General features: G+C 40.4%; 2 protein-coding genes across 2 annotated transcripts in view; both read left to right on the forward strand.

Moving 5' to 3' along the window:
• The window catches only part of LOC308321830 (dixin-A-like), a gene marked incomplete at its 5' end in the record, with an annotated part of 169,414 nt that overhangs the window by 114,801 nt on the left and 37,434 nt on the right, over positions 1-17,179 (forward strand).
• Positions 1-17,179, forward strand: part of lrfn1 (leucine rich repeat and fibronectin type III domain containing 1) — a 129,068-nt gene that overhangs the window by 98,933 nt on the left and 12,956 nt on the right. Inside the window, exon 3 of the mRNA XM_080772803.1 lies at positions 4,630-4,745. The gene's annotated coding sequence lies outside the window, so the exon portion shown is untranslated. The remainder of the gene's footprint in view (positions 1-4,629; positions 4,746-17,179) is intronic.

The following is a 17,179-nucleotide window of genomic DNA, read 5'->3' on the forward strand; positions in this document are numbered from 1 at the left end:
TTATACATTCACCAAATTACAGTCTGTGTCTTTTGAAAAGAGCACATTTAGCGTTTTATGCATTAAAGTATACCGTATACGTATACACCAAACGAGTGTTTACTGTTTTTATATATAATTTGTCTACACTGATTGGCTGACCTGGCCTCATCTCAATTCTCCTGTGGGAGACACAGACATAACTGTTTTAAAGAAAAAAGAGAAGCCACAGTCTCTCCTGTTATCACAGCAGCTCACTCTATAAGTAGCCTGGCTTGCAACACAGGAGAGTAACTGTCTCCCTAACAAGCGCCTCGGTCGCACACAGATATTCAAACAAATCACGCGGATGCATAATGACTTGACAGAAGGTGTGCTTTGGCCAAAGTAGCAAAGCATTGAAGAATATTATTGATCTTTTCACTTCATATCAGGAGCTGGACGGGGGGAGTTGGAGGAGGAAAGGGAAATGGGGCGTATTTGATGTTCGTGGTGAAGGACAGCTATATCGGAGAAGCGAGACAGGTGTGTCCTGAGCTGACTTATCACACTGCGCCACGTGAAGACGTGATCACTGCATACCTAGAGACAACGGTGTTGAGTCCGGGAGACAGGAGTGCTTGAGGGCTGAAGCACCTACTGAATGAAGGCTGAAGCTCCCCTTCCCCTGGTCATTTTTTCACGTAGGCACACACCGAACAGGTATTCAAATGCTAATAAGGTGGCTTTTGTTCTGCTGCCAGGTAGACTATAAATGTTGCACTGCAGTGCCAAGACGGACAGCACTGTCGGTACCAACACAGCTGCTCTTTTAAGAGCTAATAACCCTTTGTCAAGTGCTGCCCATGGTTGTGCCCCTCTTCGCACCCATTGGTTGCTGTTTCGTGGTTGGACAAAAATCCTTACTCTCCATCCACTACCATTGAAATAACGTGTTTTTCAGTTGCTTCGTATTGATATTATGTGCCTTCAATTCTTATTTTAAACTTGGTGTTAGTAAAAAGGAACATCACAGGCGCAGCATGGTGACTGGGCATATCATGTTTGTTTTTAGTTTTTTCCAAAAATGATGTTTTAGCAAATTCAACATAAACAAGGCGGAACCAGGGCGGAACAAGTCAGAAAGAGCCTGCTGGTTAGTCAGACAGGGACCAATCAGAAGTCTGACAAAGGGTGAATTCCTTCATATCTAAAAGTGTCAGCAGCAGCCAGCAGCCCAAGGGCGCAAATATCAAGCCACTTGGAAAGAGACATTTGCCTGGATCACGTACAACTCTCTACTAAAGACACTAAAGCTGTGGAGCTGGGTGCTCCATTCCCATCGAACACATTTACACGCAAAGCGTTTTCCTCCTGGCAAAAAACTCTTGAACGCTTCAGAAGGCACGAGAAATGTGATGTGCACCGAGCCGTCGCTCAAGCCATCCATATTATTGCTGAAACAATTTAATTCTTTACTGTTGATCATTGATCATGCTGAAATGTTGAAACAAGATGCTGAAACCATTTAATGTGTTCGTTGTGAACTGAAAGCGTACCACTGTGTTCATTAGCAAACTGTAAATAAAGTAGGCCTACCAAACGAAAAAAATACACTGAGCTCCATATATATAGGAATAAATGGAGACAGAGAGACAGATACAGAAATATCCATATATGGGCATAAAAGGGACACAGACAGATGGATGGAACGGGTACTCTGACACAGGTACAACGGGTGTTGCATTGCCGGGTGGGGCATGGATCTCCAACTTCCATCGTTACCGACTCAGTGCTCTACAGCCGGGCACCGGTCTAGTAAACATAAATATAGTAATAATAACATTCTTAATGTAAGTTGTTTTTCTCCCTCTCTCCCCTAAACTCTAGCTATGACTCGATATTAGGATTAATTGTGGAGGATTTGAATGATGTATCACAAAGGAAAACGTATTTCATAAATACTTGGATGAATAACTGACGGTGGCAACCCCGTAGCTTGTCTCTGAATACAAATAGGACTGCCAGAAATGTAAGTGGAGAATTGTGTTTTCATGCATGGAAGGTTCTGCATAGACAAATCAGAGTCATATGGTAATCTTTCTTGGATTGCATGTTACCTTTCTGCCAGCAGAGCGGTGACGTGTAATGTGTAGGTTTTCGGAGACAAATCACTTCATGACCTTGGCAAATCCGACAGCCAAGTAGAAGAAAGATCAACTGTAGAAGAAAAGTAAAAAATAGGCTCCTGCATGAATTTAAATAACCAAAACAATATACAATATTTGTCCACATTAGAACTGCTTGTATGTTATCATATAGACTGTACGTAAGACTGTAATCTAGTGTTAAATATATTGCAATGTTTTGGATGCATTAATCACCCTCCATTCTAAGTCACAAAACATCCCCAGGAGTGACAGATTATCCATGTTTTGTTACCCATGGATAGATTACAAAGCTCTGTCAAAATATCATACATTTTTCATATTGCAACTCTTCACACTTTGTTCTTCTTTAGCTACAATGAAGGAATGAAAATGTAATGATAAGACACATTTATAGCTATTGTTTCCCATACTCAATTTTTCTCTAGTACCCTTTCCTGTTATATTTATGCTACTCTTGGAATCGTTTGGAAATCAGTGGCTCACCCAATGCCATTAATTGGGGAAAAGGAGTACACAGAGAATCACCTCACCTGTGTTAAATTATCTCTGAGTTCAATTAACACCCCTATGGGTACCTTTTGTGTCTGTTTTTACATTAGGATTTTACTGTGTGATCTCAATCTGTCTCTAGCTAAATGTTTGTCTTCGCTGCAGAGGCTGTGTGTGTGCGTGTGTGTGTGTGTGCGTGTGTGTGTGTGTGTGTGTGTGTGTGTGTGTGTGTGCGACTGTGCGTGTGGGAAGAAAGGAAGAAAGGAAGAAACTCCTCCCCAAATTTGTCAAAAAGTTTGCTTCACGTTATCTTCAAACCTATAACCTAGATAACGTTATCTTCATTCAACTTTATAGCATTTTCTTCATAACACCGTTTTTGCTACTACAGATTTTGTCCAAAATGCAAACAAATCGATACACATTGTGCCTCATTCACTAAGCTTGTTTTTACACATATTTTGTAGGCCTACTTATCGGCAGATTTACATGGGACCAAATCTCATCAGAATGCCTTATTCTTCATGCAAAATCAATTACAATTGTGCCAAACCTTGCTATTTTTTATTTATTTAAAAATACATATCCCACGAACCCATTTTTTCACCCAGTGTTAATTGTCTGTTGTACTCCTGGGGTCTACACTTACCGCCAACCTGGGGAGAGCAACGGACTGATTCATGTTTCCTTCAATATATGAGGAGTTAAAGCCGCTTCAGCTGACGGGGGGGGGGGGGGGGGGGGACGATGACGGGGGGGGACGTTTCCCTGGATGTAGCGCGTGTAAGGAACACGTTATTCCAACCAGTTCCTTTCCCCTCCATCAGGCACCGGCTGGCCAGGGGGAGGTAGTTTAGAGACCAGGATTACTGCATATTTTTGTGAGGATACACTAAAGGACACAGGGAGAACATGCAATCTCCACACAGAAAGGTCCTTTTGCCAACCCCACCTTGGGTATGGGCACTGATGATTGAGGAGAGAACACGCCCCCAGCACCCACAGCGGGAATCGAACTGGCTTCTAGCTGTGAGGCGGCAGCTCTACCGACTATGCCACCGTGCCCCTCCAATGTCACACTATTAAGGACAGTGGAGGATATGTTAGTCCAAATGACAGATTCCCCTCAGTAATCAATAAAGCTCTGATAATAATTGATCAGATATTGTCAGATTCCATGCATCATCATCTTTTTACCTCGGCAACGGTGACTGAGCAATTGTTCAGTAGAAAGGGCTTACCGGTGTAAATATGATATACTTAGTATTTAATATCCATTCCATCCTTTGGTTGTGAGGTTAAACTTAAAAAAATGAACTTCTTATTTTCATTACACGTGAGAGTAGGCTATTAACTTTATTAATGTTCAGCAGATTAGCGCATGAGGGACTCGCTTGCGCTGATCTACAAGTTGTCAGGCGGTGCGTCCCACTGCATTGTATGTAATCTTGTAAAGCTGTCCACTTTGAAGACCGATGATGTTTTTCGTCTCAAATTGGATGTTTCCGATGTTATGGTCTTAAATGGGGCGTGGGAGAATGCAAATGATCTCATTCTCCACGTGAGTGTGCCTCTGACTTGCAGACAAAGGAACACCTGTGTTCCGCACATAACAGAGCTCTACACCCCTATTTGTGAATCGCATGACAATTTGTTCTTAGAGAAAATACACAGTCCTGGGTAGGCCACCCGGCATGATGAAGACCTGTGTTCAGAGGAGCGCCCTTGTCTAGTTTACTCTGCACAAGAATGTTCTTTATAACTAAATGACGAACTTGAAAACAATTTATTTCTCCTTATTGGCTAATTATTCCAAGATGAAAGTCACGATGTGACTCATTGTGAACATATACCGGTAGATCTTTTTTATTTCTGCTAAAAACAAAAATGTATAAAGATAAGGACATTTTCTCTATGATTCAGTTAGTTTTAGTTTGTTTTGTAAACATTCAGTTAAGTCAACTAAAATGTGTTTTCCTAACTACAATAACGCTGCATGTTGTGTCTCCAGGTCTCTATAGTGGTGCTTTTCCTCTGATGCCAGACACTGGAAGTCTCCTTCCTGCCAGAGCTTGGGCTGCCATGAACAGGATGAAATAAGCGATGGAGACTGGGGCTTGATATCTGGTGAGTGTGCTCACTGTGCTGTGAAACCCTGCCTCCCCTTGTTTTCCGAGCCACTGCAGACTAACTCCCCTCTGTAAGCAGGGTGCCTAACTAAGGATCTCTGGATCTGTGGTGTTTGTTGGCAGAATATGCTGTGTTAAACAGTGGTTCTCAACCTTTTCTGGATCAGGGCCCACTTTTTCTGGATCAGGGAACACGCAGGTGTTCACGGCCCACCCATCTGAGTCAGATGGGTGGGCCACAACACGTGCATTCCATTTTAAAATATTTTAAACATATATACTGTATATGTTTTGCCGGTAAATATTAATGTTTATGCCAATTATTTGGGGGCCATTTTTGTAATACCCTCATGGCCCACCAGTGGGCCCAGCCCACAGGTTGAGAAACACTGCGGTACACAGCTGAGAAATTATGAAAAGACAGCACAAGGAAATAACAGGTGCAGAGAGGTAATATTACAGCCTGAATATGACCAAGGACATAGCAGGGGTACAATAGCAAGGGAATTGATTTAACATTCAAATGTCCAACAAATAAGATCATTATCTATACAAGACTATTAATAATATGAGACTAATTAACGTCTGCTACATGGAAGGCCATGAGTTTAATGATCTGTGCTGTGTCTCGAGAGAGTAGTCAGTCATTCCCAGGACTTGTGCAGTAAAGTATACTACCTTAGATCCCCTTAACATCTGCCTGGTGTTGCTACAGCCTGAAAATGTCACTGCAAATGATGAGGCAGTGTAGTGAAAAGGGTCGACCGAGGGCCGCCCCCCTTGCGTTGGTGGGCTTTGGTTTACTCTACACACCTCTGACCCTCTGCGGTCAGGATGATCCCTGACTGTAGTTTCTGCGGTCAGGGGTGATCACTTGAAGCAGGAATATGATGTCCACATGTTCTCCTTTGGTTCATTTGCTGTTTGTGGTGGTTGTTCCTAATTTGCCCGCTAGTGTTGCTGACTTCAACATGCCTTTGTCCAGGCCACTCAGGTGGCTCTGGCTCAGGGGTAAAGTACCAGTGTCCAACATCATGGCGTATAGAGGGTATGCACATGCATAAAGTGAGTGGGAGATCGAGTTGCAAAGTGAGTTGAATGTTTTTTAACATCGTTTGGCAGGGGTTCCCAAACTGTGGTGCGTGCACCCCTTGTGGTCAAGAGGTAACAGGGGGTGCACGGCCAAAAAAAATTGGGAACCGCAATTTAACGCTGTTCTGTTTGGATGTATGGGCTGTCAAGGCCAGAAAGTAGTTTTTTGCCACTCAGTAGGCGCTCCCGCATAACTTCCCGGTATGATGATGATGTCACACGCATACTCTCTATAGGGTGTTTTAATCCACTCCAGGGCTTCCGGCTTGCTGAGCGTCTGTACAAACCCAATTGGCCGTCTCCAATGGCAGGGAAACTGGGCGGGAGGGCATTCTTTGTCACTGCGCTATAGCTAATCATGTGGGCTCTGGCGGTGCCTGTCCACAGGGGGCTGTTTAAAGGGGAGTTGCGCACAAGCTGTTTTCTTACCGTATGAAGACACGTACAGTATCCATTCGTCACTGACAAAAGGGGTAAAACTAAATCATTGGCTACACAAAATAATGAAATGGGGAAAAGCATGCCTATGTCCCCTCCAATCCACAACAGGCCTACATCATGCATAATGTAGTGCAACATCATGGGACATCCTGATCGGTTTGTGTCATAGAGAACAATACTCACATTTTAATTAGTCCTTTCAAAGCAAATTATTTTGCCCTCATCTGTCAAATAAAAATCACACACGTGTGAACTGAGTGGTGCAATCCCCCCCCCCCCCCTCTCTCTCTCTCATTAGAGACACAGCACTACCCCTCTCTCTGTTTCTGGCGCCCCCTACTGGTATAAATAAGTAACATACTCGTGCTCATTGACACGTACGGTACACACGTACACAAACAGGTACATGGACATTGCTGGTTGTAGGAGTGGTTGCACCACTCAAAAACACAATGTATGTTGGAAAAGTAGAGCAATTGCAGCCCGCATTTGTATTCTTCAGACATCTTTGCCCATCTGTTCTTCTGAGTGCAGTTTATACTAAGTTATCAAGTATGCAGGTGGTAACAAGATGTATAGCATAGCACAGGCTTCTCCAGTGATATAAATCCATGAATACATGTAGTAGTTCTGTGTTTGCAGTATTCCATGAACATGTGGTAAGCACAACATCCTCAGTATTAATTGAACTAGCGTGTAAAAATGTGCTTCATCAGCACTTACAGCGAAGGCAAAACTAGGACATGTTATTAAACAGCCAAATTATAGGTGTTAATTTAACCCTGATAAGTGTACAAATGTAACCAAATGGACCCAACTAATAGCATTTTACTGTGTGCACTAAAAATACCAAAGACTGAATCATCTCAGTACCACTGCTTATCCTGTTCTCCTCTCCTATATTCTGTCATCTACTTCTAAAGTATTTAAAGGCAGCTAAATGCAGGGTGGAAGTTTCTCTCAAATGGTTTGTAGGTTTCTTAGACTTGCTGAGATAGTGATCTGCAAGCACTTTTTGATATTGACACTTCAATCATACACAAAGAGCATATGGCTATCCGTTCTTATTGGTCCCCAATCTATGATGAAAACGAAAAGGCCCCTGCTTTTGTAGTCCATTTAACTACCTGAGGATATTATGCTCACTCATTTCATTCCTTTAAACTAGGCATGTAACGAGTCACTGAACTCACAATACGATTCGAATCACGATATTAGGTTCATGATAAGATTTTCACGATTTTTCAAACAAAACATATTTCCCAGAAAAATGATGTATCTTGCCACTTGAATATGATGGGATATGATTAAAGCTCACATTTCATATCACACACACACACACACCATAATTCACTAGTTTACTAGAAAATCGATTCATATCGTTGGGTTACTTTAAATCGATTTTCGATATATCTTTATATGCCTACTTTAAACAACTTTAAGTTTTGTTTAAACTTGCTTTAACTTTTACAATTGTGTTTGTACAGTACTGTATATAGCAAAATATATTTTTTTAAATTTTAGAATAAATATTTTTAATTTTTCAGAAAACTTAGGTCAGTATTTAGAAGGTGTTTTAAATGGGTTAACGTTCTCTACCATACAATTTGGTAAAAAACATGATTGTGACCTTGGGCAATATTTTGCACTATTTTAATTAACAGGTTTAGCAATTTTGAGGACTATAAAATGCGTGCTACTGTATGCGGTAAACGGCCCTCAGAGCATCATAAGGCACATTTTACCGTCCTCAAAATAGCGTTGCCCACGCGGCACGCCAGTTAACAGACGGACAGTTAACATCCATGCCATGTATTTTTAGTTATAGCTTTAGTTAGTAATTGTAATATTAATTTATTCATGAATATTATTATTATCGTATTATAAACATCCTCATTACTTAAAGGAGAATACAATTTAATTTAATCTAATTGAATTTATAAATTTACATGCAACCTAGATTGATCTATATATGATGCCAAGTGCCAGGATCTGTTTCTTCATTAGCTTTACAACGGGTCATTTACTTTGTCGTTACTTACGGTTGGAATGTGTCAACTTTATAGTCAAATTAGTTGTAGTACTTTGCTCCTAACAATAAAAAATTGTATTCTCATCCCTAGACAATTAAATTATCCTATCCTACGCAGTAAAATCCAAAGTGTCTCAGAGTGGACATTCAAGGTCCATTTTTATACTTTCAGAGATAAATTAACACTCTGGATTTTACAATGTAGCAGTTGAATCCGTGTTAAAGAGTTAATTAATGTAACTCAATTTAACTCTGGAAGTGAAGGAATTTACAGGTTCACTTTGAGGTCGACCCGTAAATGTTTTCAGGGTGAAATTAACTCTCTGGATTTAGTGCACTGTACACAGTATAGGAGGTGCTCTCCCAGACAAACTGTTCAGTCTCTTCCATTCCAATTTCTGTTGTGCTCTTGCTCTACATTGTTTATTGCTTGGCACAAAACTAGAGGGTGGAACAAACTCATTTGTTTTGTTTGTGGCTATGGGAGACAATAAAGAATCTGTGATTTTAGACAGAGCTGTCTCAGGGTACAGGGATAACACATTTGTAATGGTTCCCCTTCAGCTATTTTGCCCAACCTCCTGTACACCATATGCAATGGTGGAAGAGTGGAAGGACTAAGTACATTTACTTGAGTACTGGATCTACATTTCTTGAGTATCTGTACTTAACTTGATTATCCATATTTTTGGATTCTTATGACTTTCACTCCGCTATATTTCAAAGGCGAATATTTTACTTTAGACTCCACTACATGGAGGGATAAAGTACATTAACCACTTAGCCCTAATTCAAATACAGTGAAAAATTGGAAAATGTCTGGATTTCCTCTGCATTTTTGCGAGACATGGTCGCATTGACAAACAATAAATTAATAGCGGAAGCACAGAGGAAGCCTCCGTGTTTAGCAAATAAATATTCTGTAAGTACTGCGCTGGCAGTGGGTGGATTATTTAAGCATTTATTCTGGCAGTAAATTAGTAAAAGCAAGTACTCCAGTACTTTAACTAAAATACAAATTTGACAGAGCGACTTGCACTGTAGTCGAGTAACATTTGACCAGGAGTATGTACTTTGACTTAATCACTGAGGTTGAGTTCTTTGTCCTCCACTGAATGCATGACCTTTACCCAACTCTGTAGATTCAACGTGATTATACATGTATATGTATACTGTATCATTTCACAGATAGTGTTACTCGTGTGTGTTCGTTCACATGAGCACAGGTTCTGGAACTAAGTGTCGATGACATCATGAATGCTAGGGGGGAAAACTGAATTACCGCATCTCAAGCAATAACCACTAGAAAATGCATTCGATGTAGAGGGGTACACAGTACAGAGAAGTTATTTACTGATTTGTACAAATGTAGATGTTAGCTCAAGTAATAACATGTGCACTTTTGCAGCCTGCTGTGTACACAGCCATGCACCTACAGTATCTCCCCCTCATTCCATCTCAAACCCTTTGAATGTCTTACTCGTTTGACGCCCTCGTTTGATAATGGAATGCAGGCAGCACTGGTGACCAACTGCGTGTCGAAAATAAATACGTCTGAGCACAATTCTCCTGTATCATTTACCCCATACAGGGATACGGAGGTATGGGAGTATTCCACGTGATGGTGTCAGACGAATAGCTGGTTATAAGCCACCCTCTTTCTTTGTCTATCATTACAAGGGGGAGAAAAAGAGACAGTCAGAGCTCCTAGAGAGGCCTGGCAGGGCCTCTCTGCTTCCATTTGCTTGCATTCCTCGCCACAGAACACAGCTCGTCCCACTTGAGATTATGCACACGTCCAAGCTGTTACTGTAATTTGCATTGGCTCGTGGGTATGGGTGGTGGGAGCAAGAGGGAAGGGAGGAGCACATGAAGCAGGGTTGTTCTAAGTGGCCCTGGCAGCACGGAGAGCCTCGCATGGGTTTAGCTTCATGGACAAGGGGTACGGGCAAGGCCATATTATAGTGTGATAACGACACTGAGCAGTCTGCTCTGCTGTTAATTATGAGGCTCGCTGTGTCATTGGAAATGCAGGGCGAGATGCAGAGATACACTGGAAAGTTCTGAGTGTTCGTATAACCAAATGGACCGCTACGGTTCCATTTTGTTACATTTATACGCGCTCTGAGTTAGTAATGGATACATTTACACTTGAGGGTTTTACTGTGTACTGTATAGCCTTGGAGTCATAACCATCCTAGTCACATTTAGAAATATTGATCTTGAGCCAAAGTTAATGCTTTGCTCGATTGTGTTTTCTATGGGTTTCTTTGGGTTGTAATTTAAATGTTAGTTTTGTCAAAATGTACGAGAAATGTATGCATTGATCTCTTCTGCAACAGGCAGAAGAAACTGGTGACGGCTAAATTTGATAAGACAAATAACTAGTTGATCATACGAGTTGAACCAATCTAAGGTACTGTTCAAAGAAATTGTGAACCTGACATGAGAACATGACTTGTTGGGAGACCTTGAATCTGTTAAGTTAGTCTGAGGATTTGTGATTTCGATTTATATTAGAATAAATGTGTGGTACTGTAATGAAGAAACAGAAATGGGGGCTTAACTTCCGATTTCTGGCTTTCTCATGATCAGAGCTTCTGTGCACCAGACTGTATGACGGAAGCATTACAAATTGGGAGAGGCAACAGAGGCTACTCACAGAGACACTAGTGAGTAGTGATTACCCAAAATACCCTTTTCTTCACTACAAAGGAACAAAAAATGATTTTAGTCCCCGTTCTATCTCAAGCTTAAAATAGCATTTATCTCTAACAAAGACAACCTTTGGGCTGCAATTCTGTCATAATGATGATGAGGATAATGGATATGGATATTTTTGTATAGGTTAGACAAACAGCTGATTGTCTGATAGTTTTGTGTTGGAACCAGTTAACCAATTACACCTGTAAATGGTCACATTCCTTTCGCAGTTTTCAAAGAATGTCGCACAATGTGTTGTCGTGTAGTTGCGACCGAAGGTCGCCGTTAACTATGGAATCGAGCATTTCCCGTCAGTTAGTGTGTCGGGCACCATATATAGTGCCCAGGTCTCGTGACAACATGTGACATCATCAGGGATGGAGATGTGGAGACCCTGATGTCATAGTTAAGCCCATATATGGAGATCCCTGATGTCATCACTATTGGCCAGCAACTCTACATCTGACCTCAAACCCTTAGATCTCCATATATGGATATATTTCAGAACTTGTTCTGATATTCCATTATGTTGACCCTTCCCCATCCATCCTTTCTCTTCGATGTCTCCCTTTTGACTTATACTGTACCTGTCCATTCAAATTTCAAACTCTAGACGGCCTGCCCCAAAGTTATTAGTGCAGCCACGCCCAGCAGCCGGCGAAAACTAGTGTTCTCAACTAGTGTCCATTCAAACTCAAACTTGGGCCTGCCCAAAAGTTATAGTGCAGCTGTGCCCGGCAAAAACAAGTAGTCTTAAATAATTTGGTATTGTTTACAGCCTGAAACTGTCTATATATTTATGAATTAACTAAAGAGACTAGTACTAGATATAAGTGATTTTAGATAATGCCACCCCCATATAGACTGTGCCTTACTGTATTATTTGTGACATGCTACAGGCACACAGGAGTTGTGTTACCTCTCCTCCACCCATAAGGATGTTGAAGTTGCCAGAACAGCTAAGCTTTTCTGTTTATCAGACAGACTGATAAAGGGGCAAGGCAACAGTTTGTGTGCCCTTGTATTCTTTCAAAAAAGCGATGTGGGATGCCAATACCAATTTCCCCCCAAAAAGTTTAGGTTTTCTTTTTTTTAACACGTGTACCAAGTGTGTCTTGGGCACACCATGGGAAAATTCCCATGGGCACAAATTGGGTTAACTGGCCAATTGGCATTAACCTGACGCTGCCAGATCCAAGAAGCTTGCTACACATGTTTGTTTCACAGCTTATTGGGATCTGGGATCGGGGAGGCAAATTCGATGACGGGGCTGTTCCTTTTTTTCAAGATACATGGTAGATGATTGGATGGGACCGTCTGTCTATCACTGTGTGGGCGTGCAAACACAACCAATCATATTGACGTGTCTGTATAGCTTCACATCCGGTTTCGCACATATCCCGCCCTTAGCTCACGCTGATTGGTTCGGTACGGAGCGGTTCGGCGTTAGCTCAACTCCCTGCGAGATTCCAGATGGATGTGGTTTTGGGGAACATGGTTACCCAATACCGCCCCCAGCTGGCAAAGTTAGGTTAAAATGGCATATGGACAGACTGAAAATGGTAAATATATAAATGGTAAATGGTGCATTTATATAACGCCTTTATCCATGCTTTACATAGATTGTGCATTACATTCACCCATTCACACACCAATGCCAGCGGAAACCATGCAAGGCACCAACCAGAACATCAGGACCAATTCGGGTTTCAGAGTCTTGCTCAAGGACACTTCGACACTAAGGGGAGCCCACGTTTGAACTGGCAACCTTGCGGTTACCATCCAGCCACTCTACCCCTGAGCCACCGCCGCCCCAACATAGCTAAATGTTTCTTTAAACTGGTGTCATATGATAATCTATTCGTTCTGTGTGTTGCAAGGGGTAGAATATACTAATTATCACCACGGCAATGAAATATTGTCGATAAAGAAATAATCATGTAAGACATACCAAATTGTTATATGGGCCTTGCAGGTTCAGTGACAAGCTGACAGGTTTCCAATTAGGGATCCAATGAGCATGGAATGAGTCTTTCAGAATATTTCCATTACAACATGGAAGTACTAATATACTGACTGGGTGCACATACCTGGTTTTACAATGGGTGTAATGAGAGGGCTTGCTGCAATCATTTGCCCATATACATTTACGTATATCTGCCAAATTGGAAAATAATGTATTCAATTGGTGCATAAACTTCAGTATCAGCCATCATGATGTTGTTTAAGTATAAGATGCATTTTTGCAAGCTGAGATCACAATGAAGCATGTTAACGTACACTACATTTGTAAACAGCTAGCTGTTATCAAGACATGTAAGTATTTATAGGCTATCTGCAATATTATAAATTAGGCTCAGTTATGACTATGCAGTATATTAACAATTCAGGCATTTAAAAGACACTCCTAATCCAGATAAGAGCGATTTACAGCAAGCAAGCAACACAAGGTAATACTGTACATCAAATGCATAGAAATAGGTAAACCAAGAATCATCAGTTCTAACAGTAGAATATCCCCAAAGAATCATAGTATAGGATGCCTGACCTGACCTGGCTTCTGTCTACATAAATATGATATCTAAATTACATTTTCCCCTTTGCATAACCTGTAAGGTCATCAAAGCTAGGGCAAGTGCTATAGCAAGTGCTATACGAGCTAAAGTGGAGTCTGAAGAGGTGAGTCTTTAGATTATGGCGGAAGAGTCTTCTAATTGCAATGGGGAGTTAATTCCCAGTGGTGTAAAGTATCCAAGTACATTTACTTAGCACTAAGTACTGTACTTAAGTGGAATTTGAAGGTATTTGTACTTTAATTGAGTATTTCCAATTTCCAATACTTTTACTTCTACTCCACTACATCTCAGAGCAGAATATATTATATATTTACTTGAACTCCACTACAATTATTTGAAAACTTTAGTTACTAGTTACTTTGGAGATTTGAATTTGGATTATTTATTCTTTCTTTATTGATGATCAATTTTGTACTTTTAATTGAGTACATTTTGAATATGGGACTTTTACTTGTAACGGAGTACATCAGCTGATTGCCTTGACTCTTGATTGCCTATATTAGTCTTTTATACATTTGTTTTAGTTTTAGTTTTTTTTAATTGGTCTTTGGAAAAGAAGTAAAATATGTGTTTTTTTTAAATACAATTTAACTTAGTTAATTACCGGTAGACATGTCTTGAATGTGTTTGTTGGCAGACTATGGTTTTCTCACAGAATTTGCATACCTGAAGGTTAGGGTTAGGAAATAAGCATAGCCAGATAAAAACAGTATAAAACGGAATATAGAGTTAAATGGTGCATTTATATAGCGCCTTTATCCAAGGCGCTTTACATAGATTGTGCATTACATTCACACACATTCATACACCGATGCCGGAGGAAACCATGCAAGGTACCAACCTGCACATCGGGAGCAATTACGGGTTCAAAGTCTTGCTCAAGGACACTTCGACACCAACTCTGGGGGGGCCCGGGTTCGAACTTGGAACCTTGCGGTTTCCATCCGGGCTGACTCTACAATCTTTTTTGTTTTCCAACTGCCTTATAGAGCGTCGCAGTCCCGGCCCCGACGAGTGGCCCGGAAGAGAATTTCCCATTCATTTTTGCCACAGACGTTTGGGGAAAATGAATTGGGAATTCTCTTCCGGCCCACTCGTCGTCATGAAAGGGGGCGGGACTGCGACGCTCTATATCCCTTATCATACGACTTTATGAATATTAACTGATAAATAAAAGAAAAATGTGGATTCAGGGATCCATCTCCTCATCATTCTCTCTAAAATTGTACAGTTAGCTTATTGTCATGTGGGAGTTTTTCCCCAACTACATGGGTACATAAAATGCATATTGTGTATTTGTTGTCTCACCGCTCTCTTTTTAGAAATATTTGGCTAATGTATGCTACTGGTAATTGTAATTATTTTATCATTCACATAGATAACACACATTCTCTTCATCAGGAGCAAGATAATCAAGAACGAATATTATATGAAGAAGACATTCCATGACTAAAGTTGTATTTGTCTTGTCGAGGTCACACATCATTAAGACATTCAAATGTGTTTCTGCCAAACCAGATGTATACAGTACATGACGATTACTAATGCTATATGATAATGTTACGGCATTATACAGAATACTGAACATTCTGAGCTGTTATATTTGATGCATTTGATTAGGTAGTGAATGGCATTCAATACTTTTCTCCTATGTATGGCAATGGCAACCTTTAGTCTTTTGTAATCGTTAGAGGCCTGTCAGTGGATGTTTAATCATTATTCAGAATACGATTCACATGGATCGCCATAAATTAATCATCATTGTGTAATTAAGTCATGCTTGGAAAACCCACTAGTAGGGGTCATTGCATTTTTTGTATATATTATACGATTTATCAAAATTGATAAATTAGCTCTTTTGTCAAAGCAGACTAGGAATCATTTCCCTTAAGTTAACAGTAACAGTCAAAGTAAAAGTAAGTTAGTTAGTTAGTTAGTTTAATTTATTGTCCACAATGTGGAAATCCGTCTTCATTCCCATAACAACAGTAACAACAAAACAGCAACAACACTTACACACAATTATGTCCATGGCAAAAAGCAGGACAACAGTGACAAATACATTAAAAACCGGTTTAACGATTGATTGATTGAAATATTTATGAACAGTTTGCAGAATTACAGTACATTTCAAACACAAACTCAATACAAAGACTGTTAACTGTGAGTGGACGACCCAATTAAGCATTACACTTGTTTACAACAGGGTCCACCATGTTCAATTCATCAAAACATTTAGAGACGTACAAATAGACACTTCTATATAGTTAAAGAACAGAACAGGAACGAGACATGGTATCATTTAGTGCCTTAATGGCATTAGGAATGAAGGAATTTATAAAGATGTTACGGTTAGCTTTATGTACTTTGTACCTTCTACCAGAGGGAAGTAGTTCGAACTCCCAGGATAGTTTGCTATCTTGATAGTTTTTTCCCCTAATTACTTCCTTGTAGATACAACTTAATTGTTTTTGTTTCTTCCCAATGATTTTTGAGGCTAGGTTCACTTCTTGCGTAGTAGGTGGAGGCGTTGGTTACAGGTTTTAAAAATCTGGTCAGTATTTTCTAGGGATGCACAATTAATCGGTAGGCGGTAGCATAATCGGAAATTGGCCATATCGGCCATAAAAATGCCATATCGGTATCGGAATGTTCTCAAAATAATACAGATTATTTAATCGGTTTTAAAATAAATGAAAAATCTCATCTCATTCAGTATAGTCTTTCAGTTGTGAAAACAGATACTTGGAAAAGAGTATATTGATTGATTGAATTCTTTATTAACAGGCTTTGGGCCAAACTCCTAGACCTAGGGCCTAGGCTTGTTTCCATTGTGGTCCTCTGTATAATATCGGATATTATATCGGTCATAATTTTATAATCGTGCACCCCATAGTATTTTCACTGAAATTAAGTTTGCTGTCAATATATGTGCCTAAATATAATAATATATAATTGTCAACTACCTCCACTATTTGTCGTCCACTAATTGTAACAGACTGCACAGGTTAAATTATTTTTCATGAATGACAAGTTCCTTTGTTTTTCTCACATTGATCCCTAAGGAGCTTTTATCGCACCAGTTCTGGAGAGATGACAATACTCTGTAGGTTTCCTCCCCCGCTGTGTCCCCCTTCTTTAGTAAGGCAACCATATCATCCGCATACTTAAACAATGACACATATCCTGTTCTAACTGGAATTAATTTGTGTATAAGGAGAAAAGTAAGGGTGATAAGATAGTCCCCTGTGGAGCACCAGGGTTCAGTGATGTCGGACAGAGTATCATTCACACAGACCTGTTGAGGACGGTCAGAGAGGAAGTCTCTGACAAGATGGATAATACCTCCACTATGTCAATGAGTCCCTGCAGAAGGGTGTGTATCTGCATGCTATTGAAAGCAATAAAAAGGACCCTGGCAATGTGGGAGGGGACTTGGAGATGCTTTGACAGGGTGTTAAACAGGCTGATCAGTTCCCCTCTGACTTTTACAAGCTAATTGCAGATGATCTAAGCTGTTAGAAACCATCGCTGTAATTTGTCTAGGCCTGAAGTCTTTTAGTTCAGTGGCCCCAGGCTTATTGGGGA

Source organism: Protomyctophum bolini (assembly GCF_963924005.1).
Source record: "Protomyctophum bolini genome assembly, chromosome: 9".
In the NCBI taxonomy this organism is placed as follows: Eukaryota; Metazoa; Chordata; class Actinopteri; order Myctophiformes; family Myctophidae; genus Protomyctophum; species Protomyctophum bolini.